Below are 25367 nucleotides of genomic sequence, written 5' to 3'. Positions count from 1 at the left end.
CACCTAGGTTTACTTTGGTGTTACTCTTTTCCCCCACTGACTTGGGGAGGGGGAGGGCGAGAGAGAAGCATCATCTCATTGTCTCACTTAGTTGTTCACTCACTGATTGCTTCTCGCACTTGCTCTGACTGGGAGTCAAATTCGTGGCCTCTGGCATGCCAGTCGACACTTTATCCACTGAGCAACCTGGCCAAGACCTGGTGTTCTTCTTCAAGGGCGGGTGCTGGCAAGCCTTCTGCAAAGGGCAAGACAGTCCTGTGGGCCACAGGGTCCCCATCGCTGAGTCCCGTTCCCAACCGGGCTTCTGGAGCATGAACGTGAGCAGGCAGCGGACAGGTCTGCTGTGCCCCAGCAAACCTGGTTTGAGTCCAGAAGCAGCCGTGACCCTGCCCTGAGGGTCGACTAACGGTTCTCATGTGAAATGTTTAAGGTCACGTGTTTATGCACTATGGACCGGGGAGGTTGCATTAACGTGACACAGATAATAAAGATGCAGGCACACATTATACGACTTCAACAAGGAATGTTCTCAGAGTACATCTTCAGTCAAAGGGGCAAAATTCATAGAAATCTGTTGCAACACAAAGCAACTAGGCCAGATGGTAGCAAGTGCCCCCATGCTCACATATAAAAACCTCTGGAAATTCCGTGTGACAGCGACGGAACCCCAGCCACCCTCAGCAGTTCCTTCTCCTCCAGACATGGTTCACTCAGTTTTCTTTGGCACATCCTTGAAAAGGAACCACACAACAGCAAGACAGATTCAACAGCCGCAAAACATGCTAACGCAAAGGAACCCGGTGACTGTCACCCCACCGTCTGAGGTCCTCCAGGCTCCCCGACACCCTGCTCGACAAGCAGTGCTGACCACAGTCCAGGCTCAAACAGCACACCAGACACACTGGCCCCCGTCACGTGCGCTGAAGTCCTCCAGCTGGAACTCCAGAAAAATTATCACGTCGTGTGGGACAACCAAAGTACGCAGACGCAGGAGCCGGACTCCGCAGTGTCCAGCGCTGATAGGAAGTGTGCTGACTGCACCAGATGAAGCGTGTTCCTGAGGAAGAGCCCATCTGCCCCATGCCACCAGAGAAACACGCAGCATGCTGCCGCTGCCGTGTGCACCGAGGAAGAAAGGCCACTTCCACCACGTCTTGCTGGGGCTTCGATGACTCGTTCTTTGTCCACAAGATACAAGTCTGCCTCGTGACATACATCCTTCTCCATGATCACTTATTCAAAAAATACCACCGAGCCTGACCAGGCGGTGGCACAGTGGATAGAGCGTCGGACTGGGATGCAGAGGACCTGGGTTAAGACCCCGAGGTCGCCAGCTTGATTGAGCGCGGGCTCATCTGGTTTGAGGAAAAGCCCACCAGCTTGAACCCAAGGTCGCTGGCTCCAGCAAGGGGTTACTCGGTCTGCTGAAGGCCCACGGTCAAGGCACATATGAGAAAGCAATCAATGAACAACTAAGGTGTTGCAACGCGCAATGAAAAACTAATGATTGATGCTTCTCATCTCTCTCTGTTCCTGTCTGTCTATCCCTCTCTGACTCACTCTCTGTCTCTGTAAAAAAATAAAATAAAATAAAAATACCACCAAGTCTTTCCACCCACCAGGCACTGAGCAGGACACAACAGGACACCAGGGCCTGACCTCAGGGGAGGACACCTGAAACCAGGGCAGCACAGGCACCTTGTTTATTTTCAGATCACCCTGGCTGCAGGGTAAAGAATTCATACAAAGAAAACCCTTCACATCATAGCAAACTGCTGAAAACCAGAGAGCTACGGAAAATCTTGAAAGTGGTCAGAAAAACAAACATGTCAGAGAGAGAACAATCGTGTGAGTCACACTTCTCTGCACCGGAAATCATGGAAGGCAGGGGCTCATCCTTAAAGTGCTGAAACCAAACCTGTCAAACCAGAATTCTACTTCCAGCAAAACCATTTCTCACCCATTTTTTTTCTATGCCTTTAAAAAAAAGAAAAAAGAAAAAAAAATCATCTCTCAGAAACAAAGGTAAAACAGAACATCTTAGATAAACAGAGACTAAGAGAACTTATCACAAAGACCTAAAAATAAGGGACGAGCACAGCTGAAGAGAGCCATGGGGCTGAGGGGAGACAGAGCAGAGAGACCGGGTCAGCAGGCGGGAAGGCCATGCAAACGGTAAGCACGTCACCAAAGGCCATGGTTTTGCTTCTCGTTTTAAAAACACACACAACTGCTGATTGCAAACACACTCAACACTGCCGTGTCTGCACAGCTGTCAGGCCTCCCCTGACGAGAAGCTCTCGGCAGAACACCAGAACGGCCACCAAGAGCAGGCCTGGACACCTGGTCTGTCCCGTGCAGGACCCTACTCACCAGCAAGGGTAACACAGCAGCACACGCATGAAGGAGAGCAATCCCCAACACATCGTGTTAACCGTAACAAGCTAAGACATAAACGATCCCACTCATTCAAAGACTAAGAACAGGAGGAACCCTTGAAGAGAACCTTCTAGGGTGGCAGAAATATCCTGCAACTTAATTTCACAAGTGTGCACATACACCCAAACTCAATGAAATGTCCAGTTAGGCTCTGCATTTCACCGTAGGACAATTTTACCTGCACGAGAAAAAGAACGCAGCCGTTGTACTAAGGTTATTCTCAAAGCCAATCAGAAACAAGATCCAACAAAGCACATTTTCCTCTCCTGAGACAGGCTGCCCGCTTCCACCCACTTCCACTGGGCAGGCCACATCCGTCTGCTGGCTCCTGTGAGGTCCGGAACCCTAGACTGTAAAATATAAAATACTGTCTAACTCTTTAAAAAAAAAAAAATGGCTGCTACAAACACTATTCAACTGGTATTTTATATTTTGAGTCAAAAGAGGAAATAAATGCTGTCCAAATACAGAAATGACTACATTTAAATTCTACACACATTTCAAAAGTGAGCGTTCGAGTTGGAATCTAACCACTGCCAGGCAACGTGCACTTTTAAGTTCCACGCTCAGCTGGAACAGTCCTGTTACCAAAAGACAGATTTAACCCACAAACGGGAGGATCTTATTTCATCTGAGTAAAGGTGACGCTGGCACAGGGGCGACGACAGTGGATAAAGGTTTTGAGAGCGTTTTCATTGCTGAAATTTACCCGTCCCAATACTTTATTTCCTATTTTTATATAATGAATAGATGTACCTTAATGATTAGAAAAAATAAACACTTTCCCAAGACACACAAAAAATATCATCTTAAAAACATTACCCCACAAGGCCCTGGCCGGTTGGCTCAGTGGTAGAGCGTCGGCCTGGTGTGCGGGGGACCCGGGTTTGATTCCCGGCCAGGGCACACAGGAGAAGTGCCCATTTGCTTCTCCACCCCCACCCCCTCCTTCCTCTCTGTCTCTCTCTTCCCCTCCCGCAGCCAAGGCTCCATTGGAGCAAAGATGGCCCGGGCGCTGGGGATGGCTCCTTGGCCTCTGCCCCAGGCGCTAGAGTGGCTCTGGTTGCGGCAGAGCGACGCCCCTGGTGGGCGTGCCGGGTGGATCCCGGTCGGGCGCATGCGGGAGTCCGTCTGACTGTCTCTCCCCGTTTCCAGCTTCAGAAAAATACAAAAAAAAAAAAGAAAAAGAAAAAAACATTACCCCACAAATTGAAACTGGAGGAAGAACATTCATTTGCAACTAGTTACTGCTGACTCACCCCCCTCCCCACAGGTCTCTCTCTCTTTCTTGTCACCTGTCTCGCCCCCACCATTGCCTTCTGCCTCCCCAGCACGGGCACACAGGCACACAGCTCTAACTAAGCTCAGCGCCAGGGAACCTCCTGGCGGAAACGCAGGTGTCCTCTGCCACCAGCCTCCAGGCCCGGTGACATCTCCGCTTTGCTGAGCTGATGACTGGTCTTCAACTGAATCCAATGCTTTCCGATGTCTTTGTATTTTACTTCCTGGGGTGGTAAGTCTGGGAGTTTACACCTCACCATTTTGTTTTACCTAAACACTTTGGGTTTTTTTTCTTTTTTAAATTTTATTTATTTATTTTTTTACAGAGAGAGAGAGTGAGTCAGAGAGAGGGATAGACAGGGACAGACAGACAGGAACGAAGAGAGATGAGAAGCATCAATCATTAGTTTTTCGTTGCGCATTGCAACACCTTAGTTGTTCATTGATTGCTTTCTCATATGTGCCTTGACCACGGGCCTTCAGCAGACCGAGTGACCCCTTGCTGGAGCCAGCGACCTTGGGTTCAAGCTGGTGAGCTTTTGCTCAAACCAGATGATCCCGCGCTCAAGTTGGTGACCTTGGGGTCTCGAACCTGGGTCCTCTACATCCCAGTCCGACGCTCTATCCACTGCGCCACCGCCTGGTCAGGCTGTTTGGGTTTTCTTAAATTATTTTTTTAAGACTTTATTCATTTTAGTGCGGGGAGAGAGAGAGAAAAGGGAGGGAGTGAGCAGGAAGCATTAACTCCCACATGTGCCCTGACCGGACAAGCCCAGGGTTTCAAACTGGTGACCTCAGTGTTCTCAGTAGATGCTTTATCCACTGCGCCACCACAGGCCAGGCATATCTAAAACTGTTTTAATTAAATTCCAAAGGCATTTCTGAGACCCAGGTCAAGATCTGGTGAGCAGCCAGGTCCATCAGAACTGCACATCACAGGCTCATTTCCAGTCTTCCATCCGAGAGGTTCTGCTTTAGCGACACTGTGTCTTTAAGAACAAGTGCACGGGCACACTGGCGGTGTCTGCACTGCACACTGGAGAAGCTGCTACAGAGAGCAGGAGATTTGCCACACTGTTGGGCAGACACCAGCTGGCATCTGGTGGGCAGAGGTTTCTTGGAAGACACCAGCTTGCCCTGTCTGCCCCTCCCCACGCCGCAGCCAGGGGATCTAAGGTTCAGTTTTGCTCCCACCACCACCCCACCTGGGTGCTTCCCCGACACCCCCAGCTGCAGCATCACATCACACCCCTTTGCCAGCCGCTCCCAGTACATCCTGCCGGGTCTGGAAGATGACTGCTGGGCAGAGGCTTCCCTGACCCCTCTGCTCCCTCCTACCCAGATCTTGGGGCACCACAGAGCACCCTGCCCTAGGCAACCCTTCCTGGCTGCTGGCTCCACACACACCAGCAGAGCCCGCTGCCTTCTGCGCAGTGTCCTGGGCCTCGAGCATATGTCTGGTCTGTGCCATCCATTTATTCAACAAACGTTTATGAAGCATCTGCCATGCGCCACGCTGTCCTCAAAGCTGCACATCTGGCAGTGAATAAAAAACTAGTAAATCCACCTGACCAGGTGGTGGCGTAGTGGATAGAGCGTCGGACTGGGATGCTGAGGACCCAGGTTCGAGACCCCGAGGTCGCCACCTTGAGCACGGGCTCATCTGGTTTGAGCAAAAAAAAAGCTCACCAGCTTGGACCCAAGGTCTCTGGCTCAAGCAAGGGGTCACTCGGTCTGCTGAAGGCCCGTGGTCAAGGCACATATGAGAAAGCAATCAATGAACAACTAAGATGTAGCAATGCTCAATGAAAAACTAATGATTGATGCTTCTCATCTCTCCATTCCTGTCTGTCCCTGTCTATTCCTCTCACTGACTCCCTGTCTCTGTAAAAAAATAAAATAAAATAATTATTATTATTTTTTTTTTGTATTTTTCTGAAGCTGGAAATGGGGAGAGACAGTCAGACAGACTCCCGCATGCGCCCGACCAGGATCCACCCAGCACGCCCACCAGGGGCAAAGCTCTACCCACCAGGGGGCGATGCTCTGCCCCTCCGGGGCGTCGCTTTTCTGTGACCAGAGCCACTCTAGCGCCTGGGGCAGAGGCCAAGGAGCCATCCCCAGCGCCCGGGCCATCTTTGCTCCAATGGAGCCCTGGCTGTGAGAGGGGAAGAGAGAGACAGAGAGGAAGGAGGGGGTGGGGGGTGGAGAAGCTAATGGGCGCTTCTCCTGTGTGCCCTGGCCGGGAATCGAACCCGGGTCCCCCGAACGCCAGGCTGACGCTCTACCACTGAGCCAACCAGCCAGGGCCAAAATAAAATAATTATTAAAAAAAATTATAAAAAACAAACAAAAACTAGTAAACCCACCACACCCGTCCTGCAGGCCACGTCTAAGCCCCTCAGAAGATGTCAAGACCGCCAGGGAAGAGCCGCACATTCTGACTCCTGCATTTGCAGGTGATCACAGCCCACAGCAGATGTTTTATAAAATGAGGTGAGTGTAACTTTCTGTTGGGGAGAAAATCATATGCCAACTTTGGAAGAACACATTTGAAAATACCTTAGAAGGAAGGCTATTTTTGTCCTGTGTTAAGTGTATATTTTATTGTGTAATATTTATACACAGGAAAGAATACATGGAGCACGGCATGTATGTGGAGGTATGATGTATAGTGGTAAAATAAACACCATGAAAAAATAAAAATAAAAATAAAAGTAAACACCATGATCTCACCCTTCAATTTAAAACTAGAAAATTGCCTGACCAGGCGGTGGCACAGTGGATGGAGCGTCGGACTGGGATGCAGAGGACCCAGGTTCGAGACCCTGAGGTCGCCAGCTTGAGCGTGGGCTCATCTGGTTTAAGTAAAAGCCCACCAGCTTGAACCCAAGGTCGCTGGCTCCAGCAAGGGGTTACTCGGTCTGCTGAAGGCCCGTGGTCAAGGCACATATGAGAAAGCAATCAATGAACAACTAAGGTGTTGCAATGAGCAACGAAAAACTAATGATTGATGCTTCTCATCTCTCTACGTTCCTGTCTGCCTGTCCCTGTCTATCCCTCTCTCTGACTCACTCTCTGTCTCCGTAAAAAATAAATAAATAAATAAATTTAAAACTAGAAAATTAGTGGGCCCTGGCCGGTTGGCTCAGTGGTAGAGCGTCGGCCTGGCGTGCAGAAGTCCTGGGTTCGATTCCCTGCCAGGGCACACAGGAGAAGCGCCCATCTGCTTCTCCACCCTCCCCCTTTCCTTCCTCTTTGTCTCTCTCTTCCCCTCTCACAGCCAAGGCTCCATTGGAGCAAAGATGGCCTGGGTGCTGGGGATGGCTCCTTGGCCTCTGCCCCAGGCGCTAGAGTGGCTATGGTCGCAACAGAGCGACGCCCCGGAGGGGCAGAGCATCGCCCCCTGGTGGGCAGAGCGTGGCCCCTGGTGGGCGTGCCAGGTGGATCCCGGTCCGGCGCATGCGGGAGTCTGTCTGACTGTCTCTCCCCATTTCCGGCTTCAGAAAACAAAACAAAAAAAAAAAAACTAGAAAATTAGTAAAGCCTTAAAGCTCTCTGCATTTTCCCCATTTACAACAGCCGGCTGACTCCCTCACTTTAAAAGATTACCTCATGTTTCTCCCTAACCACTATTTAGTTTTAATTTTTTGAACTTAAGAAATGGTCTAACACTATGTGTAGCCTTCTGTGAGTTGCTTTTGAAACTCAGTAGGTCTCTACCATCATGCACATTGATGGATGGAGCTGTAATTCACTCATTTCCTGTGTTGGACAAATTCCATGTTGTGAAGTGACCACAACCTAACAGCCATTCTTCTACTGAAGGGTGTCTGGATCGGTCCCAGGTCCTGCTATTATGATGCTGCTCTGAGCATCCCGGAGCAGTTCCTGGGGTGGGAGCTTCCCGAGGGCAATGCCAGCACGGATGCCGCCTGGGTGAGGCTGGCTCAGATGGCTGGAGGCACGGGAGTGGTCAGCGAGAGGGAACCAACCGCTACACAACAGCAAACATACACAGGAGAAGGTATTCACATCTCTTCTCCTTTAAGAAATTAAAACTACAATGAGATGGCACCACACACCTATTAGAACAGCTTTAAAAAAATGGCTGGCCACACCAAGGGCTGGTAAGGGTGAACCGAGCCTAGAACCCACGCCACTGGGGGACGCAGAATGGGCTGGCCACCCTGGAAGAGTCTAGAAGTTCCTTACAAAGTAAAAACAGGCATGTCACATGGCCCACCAATCACATTCCTAAGCATTTATCTATGAGAAATGAAAATGGTGTCCACGTGGAAAACCTGACGATGAATACGTGTAACGGTCAAACCCAGAAACAACATACATCCTTGTGAGCGGTGGAGACTCGCAGAGGAAAAGGGACACAGCTGTCCCCACTCGGCCTGGAGACTCTCACACCAGGCCAGGTCTGAGGCCAGTCTCAAGGTACACAGCATCTTTTTTCTTTCTTTCTTTCTTTCTTTCTTTCTTTCTTTCTTTCTTTCTTTCTTTCTTTTTAAATATTTATTTGACTGATTTAGAGAGAGGAAGGGAGAGAGAAGGAAAGAGACAGGAACATCTGTTCTTGCATGTGCCCTGACCTGGGACTGAGCTGGCAGCCTCTGTGCACACCTGGCCAAGGTGTACAAAGCTCCTTGCAGAGGCAAACTCAACGAGAGGACAGTGCACACCAGGGTAGGGGACGGTGCGTGTCCCGAGCAGGGTGAGCGCTACTGCTCAAATCTCAGAGACGGTGCATGTCCCGAGCAGGGTGAGCGCTACTGCTCAAATCTCAGAGACGGTGCACGTCCCGAGCAGGGTGAGCGCTACTGCTCAAATCTCAGAGACGGTGCGTGTCCCGAGCAGGGTGAGCGCTACTGCTCAAATCTCAGAGACGGTGCGTGTCCCGAGCAGGGTGAGCGCTACTGCTCAAATCTCAGAGACGGTGCATGTCCCGAGCAGGGTGAGCGCTACTGCTCAAATCTCAGAGACGGTGCATGTCCCGAGCAGGGTGAGCGCTACTGCTCAAATCTCAGAGACGGTGCATGTCCCGAGCAGGGTGAGCGCTACTGCTCAAATCTCAGAGATGGTGCATGTCCCAAGCAGGGTGAGCACTACTGCTCAAATCTCAGAGAACTGTACATCACAAAGTAAATTTCCCTGAGTGTTTGCTGAAAAGTAAAACAGAAGAAAGAATTTGGGCTCTGTTTGTGATTTACTTTTCCAGTTCGTTGTTTTCACTCCAGTTCACAAAAGCATCATCAGTCTGGGACACTGAAAATTAAAACAATAAAATCTAGTCTTTCAGCACAAACAGGTTAGGAGAAAGAGCTGTCGGGTGCAGAACCACCCAGGGAACTGCAGGGTCCCGGGCAGGCTCGATGTGCTGAGGATGCCAACTGCTGCCCGCTCCTGCTCTCCACTGTGACGACCAGACTCCCGTGTGCGCCCTCTACTGGCCACAGTGGCACCTCATCACCCGAATTCGCACCCAGCAAGCACCAACAGCTGCGTGGGTGGTGTGTGCACGTGTGTGTGCGTGTGCGTGTGTGTGCCCGCGCTCTGCGGGGTACCTGCCCACCACTGCCGGTCGGCCCATGTACCCTACGATACCTCACACTTCACATAAATACTTCTTTCCACTCTGTGTGTGCGGTGTCTCTGGATGAACGCAGGCTCTTACACGTTCGGTTACGGTCAGAACACACAATCTGCCACGGCAGCCACGTAGGAGCGCGGTTCAGCCATGTTAGCGGCACACACACAGTAGCCCTCTCAGCGGTGCTCAGCGTTCATGCAACTGGACAGGCCAAATCTTTGTGAACTTATCCACTGTTTTCCTTCTTCGCTTTTGTTCAATAAATCCTTCTTAATCCCAAGGTCAAAAGCAAACTATCCTTTACCTCCTCCTAAAGCTCTGTCACCCACAGGTGGTCCGCTTCCCCTGGAGTTACTGTGGCTGGGAGACAGCCCAGAGCCTGAGTCCCGGGGCCCCGCGCCTCGGCACACTGCAGACGCCCAGCCACTGACCATGAACAACACGGTTCTAACCGCGCAGGGTCCACAACGTGCAGGGTTTCCTCCAGACCCGCGTTGCTCCAGGTCAGCGCTGCGGCCGGAGTCCTCGGGGTCTCCACAGCGGAGGCCAGCACTCCTCATGGCCCGTGCTGTCCCAGGCCAGCCACATTCTGTGCCCCTCAGCACACTGTATGCAAAATCTCTGATCTGACCTGACATAGTCTCTGAAGTTTTACAAAATCTACAAGTTTTTTGGTACAAGTTTTTATACACATCGACAGGTAACACTACTTATAACAACTATTAAGACACTGGGCGGGTGACTCCGTTGATAAAGCATCAACCCAATGCACCATAGGTCCCAGGTTCGATCAATGAGTGCACAAATGGAACAACTAAGTGAAACAACCAGTTGATCCTGTTCTCCCTCACTCTCCCCAGCTCCAGATCAATGGAAAATAGAACTATGAAGCCTGGCCTGAGGTGGCGCAGTGGATCAAGCCTCCACCTGGACTGCTGACTACTGGCCACCGGTTCAGAACCGCAGGCTCGCCCAGTAAAGGCACAGACGAGAAGCTACTGCTGCGAATCGACACTTTCCACTCCCCCACCACAAAATCAACTATAATAAAATCTTTAAAACACAAAACAAAAACTTTAATACAAGCGTCCATTAAGAGGACAAGGATGGCTTGAAAAGCCGTAAGTTAACCCCATGAGCCACGCCTCCTCAGTGCAAAGGCTTCCTCCTGTGTTCCCATCCCATCTGGTGAAGTTATAACCAAGAGTCAACAAATGTGGACGACATGGAAGAGAGGAGGCCGAGAGTCCAGTCGGCCTGTACCTTCACCCTATCTTAAAGTGAATGAATGTACATGATTCCGGAAGTCACTGGAAATACAGGAACCCCCAAATAGTTCACCTTTCCCTTTAACTCTGGGAATAAAAACAGCGGTGATGCTCAGCCCGAAACAAAGAGACTAAGAAAAAAATGATCCCTTAGGGGCAACCTCACCACCAATCCTCCAAGTCAGAGGGAGGCGGTGAACTAAACCCAGGCCAAGGAACAAACCCACCACAGAGCAGCAACTACAGCACTTCCCCACCAGGAGCACCGGCTCTCCCAGACTGACAGAAAGCTGGCATTCTGCCCCCACGCCTCACAGGAAGCCACATGCCTGCCCACGGTGGGCGAAGCACACACCTGAGCAAGAGAGGTGCCTCGACCCAGGGCCGCACCCCACCCAGAACCCGGGGCCCCAAACTGTAAAATCATTCCTGACAACACTGTGAACAGAGCGACTGCCCAAGTCCCAACAGAGCATTTGTAAATGTTTGTCGAATTAATTCTCCTGGTACTGGTAACTTATGTCCCGAAAGCCATGAAGATTTTCTTTAGAAACGGATGCTTAGGGCACTGTCAGTCAAAAGAAAAGGCTGGAAGCCGAGCAAAGGAACTGCAGGTACGAGCTCACACACGAGGGGAAGCGGTGGCCTCTGACCCGCCGCAGGGCCACTACTCTGACCCCACCCTCCCTGTCGGCCTGACTGTCATCGGAGGTGTCAACAGCAGGGAGGTGAATGGGTGACATAAACGAGATCTGACCCCTGTATAAAAGGGACCCAAATGAGCCAGAACACTCACCCCACAGCAGAGCCAACAGACACGTGACACGTCCACCATCACAGCACTGAAATCAGCAAGGATGACTTGTGCACAACAGGAGAGAGAGAGGTACTAGGACACAACCATTTCTACGACCAAAATTTCCAGAAAACCTTACCTTACTTCTAAATCTAAACATGAAACCAGACAGTGGGAGACAAAAAGTACTTCTCAAACAGTGATGAGCATTAGGGCTTTCTGGTTGTTGGTGTCCTAACCTCACAATATCTAAAACCTCAGGATATTAAAGTCCCTGGTGCCTTTCAACGCCAACTAGCTACCTGCTGCTTCCTGGCTCTCTGTGAAATGCAGCCGAGATCAGCAGGCAGACCCAGAAAACTCTGAGACACTTTGGGGATGACCAAGCACAGAGCCCGCTCTCGTGAACGCCACCAGGAGATCGTCCTCATCTAAAAACCATCATGTCTCGCCTGACCTGTGGTGGCGCAGTGGATAAAGCATCGACCTGGAAATGCTGAGGTCGCCGGTTCAAAACCCTGGGCTTGCCTGGTCAAGGCACATATGGGAGTTGATTCTTCCAGCTCCTCCCCCCTTCTCTCTCTCTGTCTCTCTCTCCTCTCTCTCCCTCTCTCTCTCCTCTCTAAAAAATGAATTAAATAAATAAATAAAAATAAAAACTATCATGTCTGACCAGGTGGTGGCACAGTGGACGGTGTGTCAGATTGGGACGCGGAGGATCCAGGTTTGAAAGCCCGAGGTCATTGGCTTGAGCAAGGCGTCACTCACTCTGCTGTAACCCTCCCATCCCCCATCAAGGCACATATGAGAAAGCAATCAACGAACAACAACTAAGGACCCACAACGAAGAATTGATGCTGCTCATCTCTCTCCCTTCCTGTCTGTCCGTCCGCATCTGTCCCTCTCTCTGACTCCTTCCAGTCTCTGTCAAAAAAATAAAATAAAAATAATAAAAAGAGCCTGACCTGTGGTGGCGCAGTGAATAAAGTGTCGACCTGGAAATGCTGAGGTCGCTGGTATGAAACCCTGGGCTTGCCTGGTCAAGGCACATATGGGAGTTGATGCTTCCAGCTCCTCCCCCCTTCTGTCTGTCTCTCTCTCTCCCTCTCTAAAAATGAATAAAGAAAAAAAAAAGGGGGGGGCAGCCTAAAAATAATAATAAAAAGTAAAAACGATCACAACTTCACACAACGCATGAAAGGACCATGACCACAATCAGACTGGCCGTCTCACAGCACTCAGAGGGACAGCACAGGCTGAAACACCTACTTCAACATTCTAGGGGTTCCCAGGCCCAGAGCAGTTCGTCGGGTGACACTGACCGTCAATGATACCCCCCAGCTACAGCACTGCCCCCACCGAGGGGACCACAGGTGCCAACAGGGCTCGCTCCAGAGTTCATAAAATGCCACAGATGAGGCTTCAAAGTCTTCTGCATCTCCAACAGGGACACACTGTGTAATGCACCTGCTGGCCTCAGCAGGCATCCCCGCACTGTGATTCCCTGGCCAGGGCCACACTGTTTCCCACATGGTGACTGCCTCCCCACAGCCCTGACAAGAGTCAAGCTGTTCCACAGAAGCTGGTCTCAGAGCAAGAGTCAAGTGTATACAGCATGGCAGGTCACCTGTGGGAGAGCCAGTGTCGAGAGCAGTGAGTGTCTCACACACACACACACACACACACACACACACACACACACACACACCTCAAAATGGAAGACAGCCAAGTTGGACTCCATGAATGCTCCCAAGAAGTCTGCTGGACAGGCACTTGGTCTGATGGGTGCTGGGGGTGGGGTGGGGTCTGGAACCTGGCCGTGCTACTCATGGGCTCAGTGAGCTACTAAGCACCTCATGCCGCCTCCTCTCTGTCCAGTGGGGATGTGGTGTATCAGTGCCACGTCCACAGTGAGCACCAGCTGTTATCACTGAGCTCCCCAATTTACAGATGAGAAGACCAGGCTCAGACACACGGAGGGGTCTACTCGCGGTCACTGTGCTGCACCATAGGGCTGTGACTCAAATCCAAGTCTGACTCACCAGCACTGCACAGTCTGACTCTCAGTAACCGCTGTCCAAACGGGGGAATTCTTCCTGCCCCTAAGAATAGATCTTACATTCTTGTACGTTAAGCTTTATCTGAATATGTACTTTATTAACCTTTTACTTATTTAAGTAAAACTAAATATACGAGCTTGTAAAGCTGGTTATAATTTATTTAACTCTCAGCCTGAACAGGAGTGTTACTGCTACATACATTTCAGATGTACAAGAGGCGACCTTTCTCCAAGCCGTGAGGGGACTACCACCTGGTCAGGTGAGGCTGGCTGAGCTCTGCTGAGACATGCTCTGTGCCTGTGGCCACCACAGACAGGAGGCAGGCTGTCCTTCAGCTGGATGGCTACTCTGGATTGAAGCCAGGACAAGGACCACCGGCCACTCGGGGAGCAGCATGTGGCTCTGACCCAGTGACAGGCTGATCCAGGTCTGCTCCACCACTGACTGTGGCCAGTTTAAGTATGCCACAAGCAAAAGGTGCGAATCACAGATGCTTCTGAAAGTTTCGTATTTCTCCCACACTAGAGCAGAGGAGGTCAAATGTGCCCCACCACCCACACCTCTCTGCACCACAGCCCACAGCCGCCAAGACAGAGCCCTCAGACAGTGTGCTGCAGCGACCCATGGGTACAGTTTTCCCCTTCTTGTTTTCCAAGTGAGAGGGGGAGATGAAGAGACAGACCCCCACATGCACCCACACTGGGAGCCACCGGCAACCTCGTCTGGGGCCAATGTTCTCCCACCTGGGGCCATGATCACAACTGAGCTATTTTTAGCGCCTAAGGTGGAGGCTCCACAGAGCCATCCTCAGCACCTGTGCTGACGACGAGCTCGAACCAACTGAGCCACAGCTGCCGGAAGGGAAGAGGAGAGAGAGAGAGGGGGAGAGGGGGAGAGAGAGAGAGAGAGAGAGGGAGGGAGAGGGAGAGAAGGAAAGAGAGAAGGAGGAGGGGTGGAGAAGCAGATGGTTGATTCTCCTGTGTGCCCTGACCGGAAATTGAACATGGTCCGTCCACACGCCCGGCCAACACTCGACTTCGAAGCCAATAGGCCAGGGCCACCAGCACGTTTTTATCAAGGCAGAGCTGAATGCGGGAGAAGGTTGCTGCTGGTACCAGTTAGTTAGGATCACCCACCAGGCACCCAAGGCCAGGGAAACCACATCCACGTTTTAAGAGGTATAAATCCTGTGTGTTGTTATTTTAATGTGTGATGCTGTTATTTGTGTGTATTCTTCAATACCACACCCTTGTATTAAGAAATATGTAACTCTTTCTATAAAATTGGATAACAGCTACTTTGCAAGGCTGCCCTGGGGATTATGGCTGATTCAGAGTGAGGAACGCCTGTCACAACCAGTACTTAGGGTTGAGAGGGTTTCCCACTAGGGGGTGGGGAATGGGAGGCATACTGAATTTCATGAGAAACACACTGTTTCAAACAGGAAGCAACTTTACTTGGGACTACTTAAAGACTTCATAGGTAACAGTCATCCTTAAACTACAGACTTCCTAGTTTCATCTCAAAATGAAATTGAATCATTACTTACCTTAAAAAACGTAAACTTTGTGTGATGAGTCTTGTGATTCAAATTTTAAGATGAATACAGTCCAGTAAAAATCTTTATCCAGGCCCTGGCCGGTTGGCTCAGTGGTAGAGCGTCGGCCTGGCATGCAGAAGTCCCAGGTTCGATTCCTGGCCAGGGCACACAGGAGAACTGCCCATCTGCTTCTCCACCCCTCCCCCTCTCTGTCTCTCTCTTCCCCTCCCACATCCAAGGCTCCACTGGAGCAAAGTTGGCCCAGGCACTGAGGATGGCTCCATGGCCTCTGCCTCAGGCACTAGAATGGCTCTGGTCGCAACAAAGCAATGCCCCAAGATGGGCAGAGCATCGCCCCCTGGTGGGCATGCCGGGTGGATCCCGGTCGGGCGCATACGGGAGTCTGTCTGACTGCCTCCCCGTTTCCAGCTTTTAAAAAATAAGTAAGTAAATAAATAAATAAATAATTAATTAAAAAAAAAGAAAGAAAAAATCTTTATCCAAAACACAACTTTTCCAGTTAATTTAAAATGATGTTGGCCCTGGCAAGTTGGCTCAGTGGTAGAGCATCAGGCCAGCGTGTGGAAGTCCTGGGTTCGAATCCCAACCAGGGCACACAGAAGAAGTGCCTATCTGCTTCTCTACCCCTCCCCCTCTCCTTTCTCTGTTTCTCTCTTCCCCTCCTGCAGCCAAGGCTCCACTGGAGCAAAGTTGGCCCGGGCACTGAGGATGGCTCCATGGCCTCTGCCTCAGGAGTCAGAATGGTCCCAGTTGCAATGGAGCAACACCCCAGATGGGCAGAGCATCGCTCCCTAGTGGGCATGCGGGTGGATCCTGGTCAGGCTCATGCGGGAGTCTGTCTCTCTGCTTCTCACTTCAGAAAAAATTTTAAAATAAATAAGTAAGAGACACTGACTGGCTTCATGAATTTAAGAAAGTCCATTTAAACTAAATCTTTTATTTTATTTATAACTAAACAGTTACTTTATTTCATTTCAGGCTTCACTACTCTTTATCTTAGCAAGATATAACTAAATTCTTATTTTAAGGGGAACAGTAACATTTACTGCAACCGTAAAATAAAAACTCAGATTTTAATATCATGCTCTAGCAGTAACTTAACAAGCACCAAAACATAATGAGGTGTTAAAACCTGACCTGTGGTGGCACAGTGGATAAAGCATCGACCCAGAACACTGAGGTCGCCTGTTTGGAACCCCGAGCTCGCCCGGTCAAGGCACATACGGAAAGCAAATGCTGTGTGTTGATTCTTACCGCTGCTCCCCACCCCTTTTCTCCTCTCTCTAAAATCAGTAAATAAAATCTTAAAAACAAACAAACAGCCCTGGCCGGTTGGCTCAGCGGTAGAGCGTCGGCCTAGCGTGCAGAGGACCCGGGTTCGATTCCCGGCCAGGGCACACAGGAGAAGCGCCCATTTGCTTCTCCACCCCTCCGCCGCGCTTTCCTCTCTGTCTCTCTCTTCCCCTCCCGCAGCCAAGGCTCCATTGGAGCAAAGATGGCCCGGGCGCTGGGGATGGCTCTGTGGCCTCTTCCTCAGGCGCTAGAGTGGCTCTGGTCCCAACATGGCGACGCCCAGGATGGGCAGAGCGTCGCCCCTGGTGGGCGTGCCGGGTGGATCCCGGTCGGGCGCATGCGGGAGTCTGTCTGACTGTCTCTCCCTGTTTCCAGCTTCAGAAAAGTGAAAAACAAACAAACAAACAAACAAAAAACCGAAGTGTTCAAGTCCCACATGTGTGAAGAGGAAAAAACATGCTGAAAGAACACACACTTGATAACAGATGACAAAAAATTTAACCCAGAATTTTTCATTAGTTATCAGAGAGAAACTCTCACAGTAAAAGACACTCCTACCTAAGAAAAAAAAAAATTAAGTGGGGCTGCCTATCTAGAAATCAAACATTTGCTATCCTGCTAATCCGTTCCAATAATAGACGTAAAAGACTAAAAGCCCAGCAGCCGCATGTGCCCTCTGCAGAGCAGGGAGCCGGTCTCTCCCGCCCCATGCCTGCAGCACGTGGGACCCGGTACCTACAACCCAATGGTGGCCCCTAGCACCTGAATTCAGCCCCTGGTCCTGGAAGGGCGCTGGAATAAAACAGGAGACTTTGTTTCTGCTGGTGTCACAATAACACACTTCCATTCCACACAGTCTAAAAAACAGCACAGCCTGACCTGTGGTGGTGGAGTGAATAAAGCATCGACCTGGAAATGCTGAGGTCGCCGGTTCCAAACCCCTGACTTGCCTGGTCAAGGCACATATGGGAGTTGATGCTTCCTGCTCTTCCTACCCTTCCTTTTCTCTCTCTCTCTCCTTCCCCTCCCTCTAAAATAACTAAATAAAAATTAAAAAGAATAAGGAAAGAAATATAGCACACAGGGCAGGGAGAGCTCTCCAAGAAAGGGGTTGGCCCTCATGGACACAGCCAGGGGTGGCCAGTCAGCATTCCAATCCTCTGACTCCCATAACTGCAACTTTATAACCAACTGGCACAGAATTTCTCCAACAGAGCAATGAGACACCAAATGACTGTACATTTCATCTTGTACACCACCATGTTGGCTGATGACATATATTCAACATAGCAAAATTAAAAGGACAGTAAAATCACCAATCATTCATGATGATGTATAAGGTTCACCCACACTCATACGTTCAAGGAATAGTCACCATCACTCACAATGTATCATATTAGAAAATATCTGGTTTAATACACAAAGGTTTCTGCCACAGAGCTAAGTTTGAAAAACCATGTATGTAGATACACACAGAATGACTTTGAAATTAAGTGAACCTTTAATGTTTACCAGCCAGTTCCTGAAAAGGAAACTGCTTAGGATGCTGTTTCTGGTGACACCAAACCTGGGCTTACTCCACACTTCCCACTTCAGAGAACGAGATGCTATACTTCACTTCTGCAATGTCACGTTAACTACCAATATGTTTGCAAAACTCGTAGCATTTAAAACAATCTTATTTGCCCAAGACTTCAATCTCTTCATCTGCCAGCATCAAGCGCTGAGAACGCCCATTTCACTGGCACAATTTACACAAACAAAAACAGTCCAAAGAACAAGGAAGGACAAAAGCTACAGTACAGGTGGTTTGGCAATCTAATCCCTAAATCTTCTGAATGACCAGTAACAGACTAGCTTCTAATCCTCATCAGGGGATGTCATTACCTAAGAGCTGGCCCTGGGGTTCTCTTTCATAATGTACAACTGTCACCAGTTTTCAGCATGTTGTTACTTAAATTCAGAAAGCGGTTGATGAGATATCTTTCTGCTTATCACCTCCTGTGCTCCCCCAACGACAGGCAGGGCAAGTACCCTGACCTTCATCTCCGTGCGGCCCATCACATGAGCCTTATCCTTGTCCACTTTCAGGAAGGAAGGCCTAGCACAGACTCCAATGACACACAGAGGGAGAGAACTATGACCCAGCAGAGGTGTCTGCAGCCCCAAACGCTCTGATCTGACCACTCAGATCAGATATTAACGAGCCTCATTCTAGGACAGGGGTTGGGAACCTTTCTAGCTGAGAGAGCCAGGAACGCCACATATTTTAAAATGTAATTCCGTGAAAGCCATACAACGACCCGTGTACATTAAGCATTATTCAATAAAAATTTGGTGTTGTCCCGGAGGACAGCTGTGATTGGCTCCAGTCACCCGCAACCATGAACATGAACGGTAGGAAATGAATAAACTGTAATACATGAGGATGTATTTTTTATATATATATATATTTATATATATATATATATATATTTTTTTTTTTTTTTTTTGGTATTTTTCTGAAGCTAGAAATGGGGAGAGACAGACAGACTCCCACATGCGCCCGACCGGGATCCACCCGGCACGCCCACCAGGGGGCGATGCTATGCCCCTCCGGGGCATCGCTCTGAAGGGACCAGAGCCACTCTAGCGCCTGGGACAGAGGCCAAGGAGCCATCCCCAGCGCCCGGGCCACCTTTGCTCCAATGGAGCCTTGGCTGCGGGAGGGGAAGAGAGAGACAGAGAGGAAGGAGAGGGGGAGGGGTGGAGAAGCAGATGGGCGCTTCTCCTGTGTGCCCTGGCCGGGAATCGAAACCGGGACTTCTGCAAGTCAGGCCGACGCTCTACCACTGAGCCAACCGGCCAGGGCAAGGATGTTTTATATTTTTAACGTTATTTTTTTGAAGATTTGTTTGCGAGCCAGATGCAGTCATCAAAAGAGCCACATCTGGCTTGCGAGCCATAGGTTCCCGACCCCTGTTCTAGGAAAACTGTCAAGTTTCGCCCGTGATACAGAGAGCAATTGAGACTCATGACGGCACCACGAGGAGCTAAGTCTCCTCTCTTCTTGGGCAAGGACTGGTCATCAGGCTTGACACCCATCCTTTGAAGACAGGGGTCTATTTGGAAATCTAGCTGAGATACAGTCTTCCTGTGGCATTCCACACTCCACACCCTGCACAGACTACTTTCCGGAGACTCCAGGAGTTTTCAAAGAGCCACTGTATCTGTGTGTATCATGCTCATCTTACTTTAGAAGCACACTCCCACCTTAGGTAAAAAGCTACCTTACTGTGACCCCCCAGCCTCACTGCATTTTGGTCATGCATTCAACAGACACCTGTACCCCAGGACCAACCATGAGCCTCTGTGAGTCTGGGTTCTAGAGCTGCACCATCAACAGCTGGTTATGGGATTCTGCAGGGTGGGTCAGAACAGGAACCCATATGGAAGGCCTGAGAGTAAGAGCAAGGCCTGGTCTGCAGGGTACCCCACGCCCAAGCACAGTGGCACCCTCCACCTGCAAGTAAGAGGGATTCGAGAGCAAAACTGGCTGAGAAACACACAGCATCCACTCAACTCCTGCACATTAATAGTCACCTTAGAAGCACAAGAAAACCCATGGCTGTGAGTTAACGTGGGCATGAGGTAAAAGTCCACATATGACTCCAGAGTCCTTCAGTCTGAAGCTGCCCCAGCGCCACTGCAGTGAGCCTGAGGACCAGCTCACTTCCTTGTGGCTCTTCTAACTACTTCACTGACTCTCCTTGATCAACAAATGTCACTGAGTAGTGAGACTAGCATGTGGGCTTTTGTATTTTGGAGAAAACCTATGACAAAATTTCTAAAACATTGCCAGCGGCAGGCATTGTTTTTTAAACCCTTACATTTTGAAATAATTTCTGAGGTTGCACGAAAGAGTCACAGGGTGGTCCCAAGCATTCCTCTGATCTGCCTGGTAACTGGCTGTGCTTTCCCAAAGCGCAGGCGACTTGCTATACACCTCCCTCAGGAGCCAGTGCCCCTACGTGCTCAGTCCTCCCCCACAATGACAGCAAAGTGACAAGGTCACCATATCTATCACACAGCTGTAACCAACTCATCACTTTCAATCACTCAACAAGTTATTTACTGAGCACATACTATTGCCAGCAATTGCTCCCTGCACCAAACAGCCTCACTATGGACCTTACCTCACAGTAAAATATTAAGTTTAACAAACATACTAAATAGGTCACCAGCAGAATTCAGTGATGTGGGGAAGTCAGGGAAGGGAGCCAGGAAGGGGTGGCGAACTGAAAGTCTAGGCAGGGAAGTCAGGAAGCCCTGGCCTCAGGGAGCATGCGGAGGAAGCTGAGGATCCTGGGCAGACCAGAGGACATAACACGTGACTCTGTACTGAGACCAGCCTGGAGGCCCCTGTGGTGTAGGAGTGAGTCTGGGACCCGTGGTAGGGCACAGGTCACAGAGGGGTCCCCAGGGATTCCCATCCAGAGGTCACACTGGCTCCACAGAGGGGATCCCTCCGCAAGGCTCTCCTCCCGGTACCCGAGTGTCTGCTTCCCACACACCCCCTCAGAGCTGCGAACAAGGGGTCCTGGAACACACACCTCCCTCAAGAGTCCAGCGTTGGTCACGATGCCATCTACAGTGACTGCCAGGAGACAAAAGCCACCTGCATCGCCCAAGTAGATCCGCCTCAGCCAGCCAGAGCTGGCTCTACAGCCCCTTGGCCTGGCCACGTGCCACCAGAACCACGCCGAGTCCCAGAACCCTGACCCCGGTGAAAGGAGAGCGACACACGCACTCAATGATACAGTTTCCCGAAGCTCAAACATTCACACTGCATCTCCCACACGACACACGACTCCATCCCAAAACTCATCGCAACCTTTACCAAGACACAGAAGCAAGCGAATAAACACGAAACCTTCAATGCAACCGTGGCAACAGAGACGGCAATTCTTTACCTGATGTGCCTGTCAAGATACCTCGTTTTAAACGCACAACAAAGTGCGGGCCGAGGGGTCCTAACAATTCAGACGCCCCACGTACGAGGCCACGACCCCGCTGGTGAGAACGCCCGCTCTCCAGCCCAACCCTGCTGGAGACAAATCAAACCGGGACTTTTGCTCCTTTCTCTGCTTTGACACAACTGCACGACTTCTGAGAAATCCGCTTTTAGGAAATGAAACCGGGAGTCCTTCCTTAATCCAGACTTAACGAACTAATGCCACCCGGCAAGTAAGACCCTCCAGCGCAGGCGGTCACGGGGACAGTGGGGGCGGGGCGGGCTGCGCGCGCCGCGACCCGGGCCCGGCAGAACTGGGACGGACGAGGAAGCTGCGCGCCGGCGGCCCCGAGACCCCGAGCGCGGCCCCACCCACGTGTGGGCGCCCGTCTGCCCCGGAGGGACGCGCCGCCGCGAGTGCATGCGACCCCACGGGGCCCACCCAGATTAAGGCACGCGGGGGGCCGGGGCCGCGCACCTCCCCGTGCCCGCCCAAGGGTCGTCCCGCCGCCCGGCCTCTCCCAGCCGCGGCGTCCACCGCCCCGCCGCCCCGCCGCCGCCGGCCTCCCGGAAAGCTCCGCCCCCGCCCACCCCGCACTCCGCAGCCCGGCCCCGAGGGAGGGTCGCCATTTCCGGCTGCGGCGCGCCGCCCCCTCCCCGAAGAGCCCCGCACGGCCCGCGGACTCCACCGCCCCTCGTCCCGCGCCGCCCCCCCGCATACCCCGCGGACCCCTCGCCCCCGGGCGTCCAGCACACCCCGCGGACTCCGCACCGAGGCCCCGCCGCCCGCCGCGGCCTGACGGGAGGCCCGCTGGGCCCGCCGCGAGCTCACCTGTCCGCGCGCCCGTGCGCCCGCCCGCCAGCCCGCCGGCTCCGCTCCTCCGCTCCGCAACGCTGCTGGGCAGCCGGCCGACGCGCGCCTCAGCCGGGGCTGCGCCTCGGGGACCCCGGGCAGAGGCGGTGGCGCGGCGGCAGCGGCGGCGGCGGCGGGGGCAGCGGCAGAGGGCGCGGGAGCAGCACCGGCAGAGGAGGCGGGGGCGCGCACGTTCACGCACGTTCACGCACGCACCCGCAACGGCGCGCGCGCCCCCGGAAGGACGTGGGCCCCGGCTGGTCGTAGCCGCGGGCGGGGCCGACCGCGCGTGCGCCCAGGGCGCCAGGAGGAGGCCCCGCCCATCCGGGGTGGGTCCCGAGTGACAGCCCGTGGGCGGAGTCCCCGGAGCTGTGGGCGGAGCTCGCTCCGTGGAAACGAAAGCGCCCGCCACCAGGCGGTGCCTCCAGGTGTTTTCAGGTGGGCCGGCTGGTGCTGCGACTTCCCAGCGCTTTACATTGGAGGGAGGAAACGTCATTGTCTTCGTCGAAGAACGGGAGACAGAAGTGGAGGCAGACGAGGCGGAGGCCGACGCCCTGTGGAACTGGGGTCTGCTCATCGCTGGATCGCAGAGATGGTTCTTTTCTTCCTTCCTGCCCAACCACCGAAGTGCTCCTGCCATCGTCCAGCCACCCTCCCAGAACCACCCACAAACAACGGCGTGGAAGGGCAGCACCAAATTCCACACTTTCCTCCATGCCCAGGTGCAGCCCCTGCGCATCCCATTGATCCCGATGGACGGGAGACCTGCTCGTTACCCTTCCCTACCTAGTCTCTCCGCGAGTGCAACAGTTCTACCATTTTTCTTTGCGTGCCTGCCTGTGGCCAGTACATGTATTGCCACTTTTCACCCTAGACGCCACCCGAACAGACCTTTCTGTCAGTGCACCTGCCTCCTCGCTTCTACTTTTGCCCACTGGCCATTTTGGTTTTTGTGTTTTTTTAAATTTATTGATTTTAGAGAGAGAAAGGGAGAGTGAAACATTGACTTGCTGTTCCACTTATTTATGCCTTCATTGGTTGATTCCTGTATGTGCCCTGCCCTGGGATCAAACCTGCAACCTTGGTGTATCAGGAAGACCTGGCCAGTGTCCTCAATTACCATTTTCCACTCAGAAACCTGATGACTTCCTAGGCTTCCTAATATAATACACTGAGTAAAATCCAAACTCTTTGCCAACAACTCTTCCCTGTCTACCTCCGCCCTCTTCTTCCACCTTTGTGCCACCATGCTGACCTTGAACTGTCCAGTTTCCCAGGCTTGGGTCCTGTAAGTGGCAGAGATCTCAGGACGTCTCCTGGCGGTCATTACACATTCTGCAACATTAAGCAGGCAGCAAGAAAAGGCCCATGAACACCAAGAAGCAGGCCAGATGGAGATCTCTGTCTGTTGGTTCAATGAGAGATTTCGGGCCAGAACCATAGAAATGAGAAAACAAAACGGACCTGGTACCAATTTCAGATTGCAGCTGTGTTCACCTGTGTTGGGAGCACCAAGAATGAATGAACCAGGCCTTAATGAGTCCCTCCCTCACCTAGCAGTTCCAATATAGGGATAATCTTCCTAAGAAAACATTCCCAAGTACACAAATAGGTGTATGCACTAGGTTGCTCTTGATGGTGTTATTCAGAACAGTGAAAATGGAAACCTGTGGAATGCATAAGCACACGCAGATGAAACAGTAATTAAAAATGGGCACACGGGCGCTGGGCATGGCTCTGTGGCCTCTGCCTCAGGCACTAGAGTGGCTCCGGTCGCAATATGGCGACGCCCAGGATGGGCAGAGCATCGCCCCCTGGGGGGCAGAGCACCGCCCCTGGTGGGCGTGCCGGGTGGATCCCGGTCGGGCGCATGCGGGAGTCTGTCTGACTGTCTCTCCCTGTTTCCAGCTTCAGAAAAATGAAAAAAAAAAAAAATAATAATAAAAATAAAAAAAATAAAAATGGGCACAAAGGCTACAGGATAACATAGAAAATTCTCGTGATACCTCCTGAAAATGAGCAAGAGGCATGATATATAAATGTGCATTATTACAAATCTGTTTATAAGCAAACAGGCCAACCCTCGGCTCCCCCTGCCCCACCACTTCTCCCATCTTTAAACTCTCAGAGCTCCTATCACAGGAATCCGTTATCTAGGGGATACCATGTCTTCCCCAACAAATGGAAGTGCAAAGCCCTTGGAGGCAGGGTCCATGCCAAATTCACCCTTGCACCCCACAAAAGTGGACTTTTACCCCCCAGGCCATTTAAATATTTCAGAGTACGTAAAACCCATTTCCAACCTAAGTGAGGAGGAATGTTGACTGCTGGCAGCGGAGGTTCTTACCGCCCTCTGTACCAGCTCACTGTTGTATCAGACGCTCATGCTGGAGGTTGTTTCTAACCATTGCGAGTCACCAACTTTCCCTGCTGTTACATCTGGGGCAAGCTTGGCTCTGACCCCAAAGGAGGTCTGATGCTCCCAGTAAACAGGTTTGCTACTGTGAACACCCAAGTCACTGGGAATGGGCCCATTCAAAGCAGTGGGTAGGGATGGAAGCTGTTACTCAAGGGCCTTAGGGGTGGGTGCACCTAGCACCCCAAGGCATAGCAGTAAGGACACTGTGTCATCAAAGGGGAAAAGGAAGGAATACACATTCTTATTTGTTTGCTTTTGCACAAAGACTGGGTGAACAAGTCATCCTAGTCTCAGAGGCTGGACGGAGGCTGGACAGGGAGCAGGCAGGTTTCTGAGCGTGCTTTGTCATTACTTAGAATTCTGTAAAGAAAGTGCCTTGAAAACTGAACAGAATCTCTGTCTTGGAGGTCAGCCTGCCACAGCAGCAGTTGCCCAACCTGACACTGCCTGCTGGAGCCTGCCCTCCCGTAGGTGTGGTCTGTGCCCTTCAGCTCCTCTTCACTCCGCTTGCCTTCTCTCCGGACTTGGACACATATCCGTCCTTTTTTCATGTGGTTCCAGCTCCAGAGTGGGATTGTGAGGATGGGTTAGCAGCCTACTCCTCGCTCAGTGGGCTCCCCACACCTGCCTGAAGGATGTGTGTGGCTGCCTGGCTCTGCACCAGCTGTGATAACTGTAGCTAGATGCACAAGGACTCCGGGCAGCTCTTGTCCCAGGCCACCCCCTTCCATGGCAAATCGTGGTTGCTTGCTCAGCTCCAGCAGCTCAGCCCTGACCCGATCTGTAACCTGGCTAGTTGCCC

General features: G+C 51.6%; 1 protein-coding gene across 4 annotated transcripts in view; it reads right to left on the bottom strand.

Annotated features, from left to right (window-relative positions):
* Nucleotides 1-22354, bottom strand: part of DNAJC5 (DnaJ heat shock protein family (Hsp40) member C5) — a 32906-nt gene extending 10552 nt beyond the window's left edge. For 2 of the 4 annotated variants that reach the window (XR_010726311.1, XM_066237995.1), the window contains exon 1: nt 22126-22354. The gene's annotated coding sequence lies outside the window, so the exon portion shown is untranslated. Of the gene's footprint in view, nt 1-103; nt 125-21252; nt 21394-22125 lie in introns of those variants that run through there. The other 2 variants (XM_066237996.1, XM_066237997.1) reach the window with 2 other exon arrangements.
* Between the last annotated feature and the right edge of the window lie 3013 nt (nt 22355-25367).

This window comes from Saccopteryx bilineata, chromosome 6, assembly GCF_036850765.1.
Source record: "Saccopteryx bilineata isolate mSacBil1 chromosome 6, mSacBil1_pri_phased_curated, whole genome shotgun sequence".
In the NCBI taxonomy this organism is placed as follows: domain Eukaryota; kingdom Metazoa; phylum Chordata; class Mammalia; order Chiroptera; family Emballonuridae; genus Saccopteryx; species Saccopteryx bilineata.
This window is presented reverse-complemented; position numbering and strand designations above follow the sequence as displayed.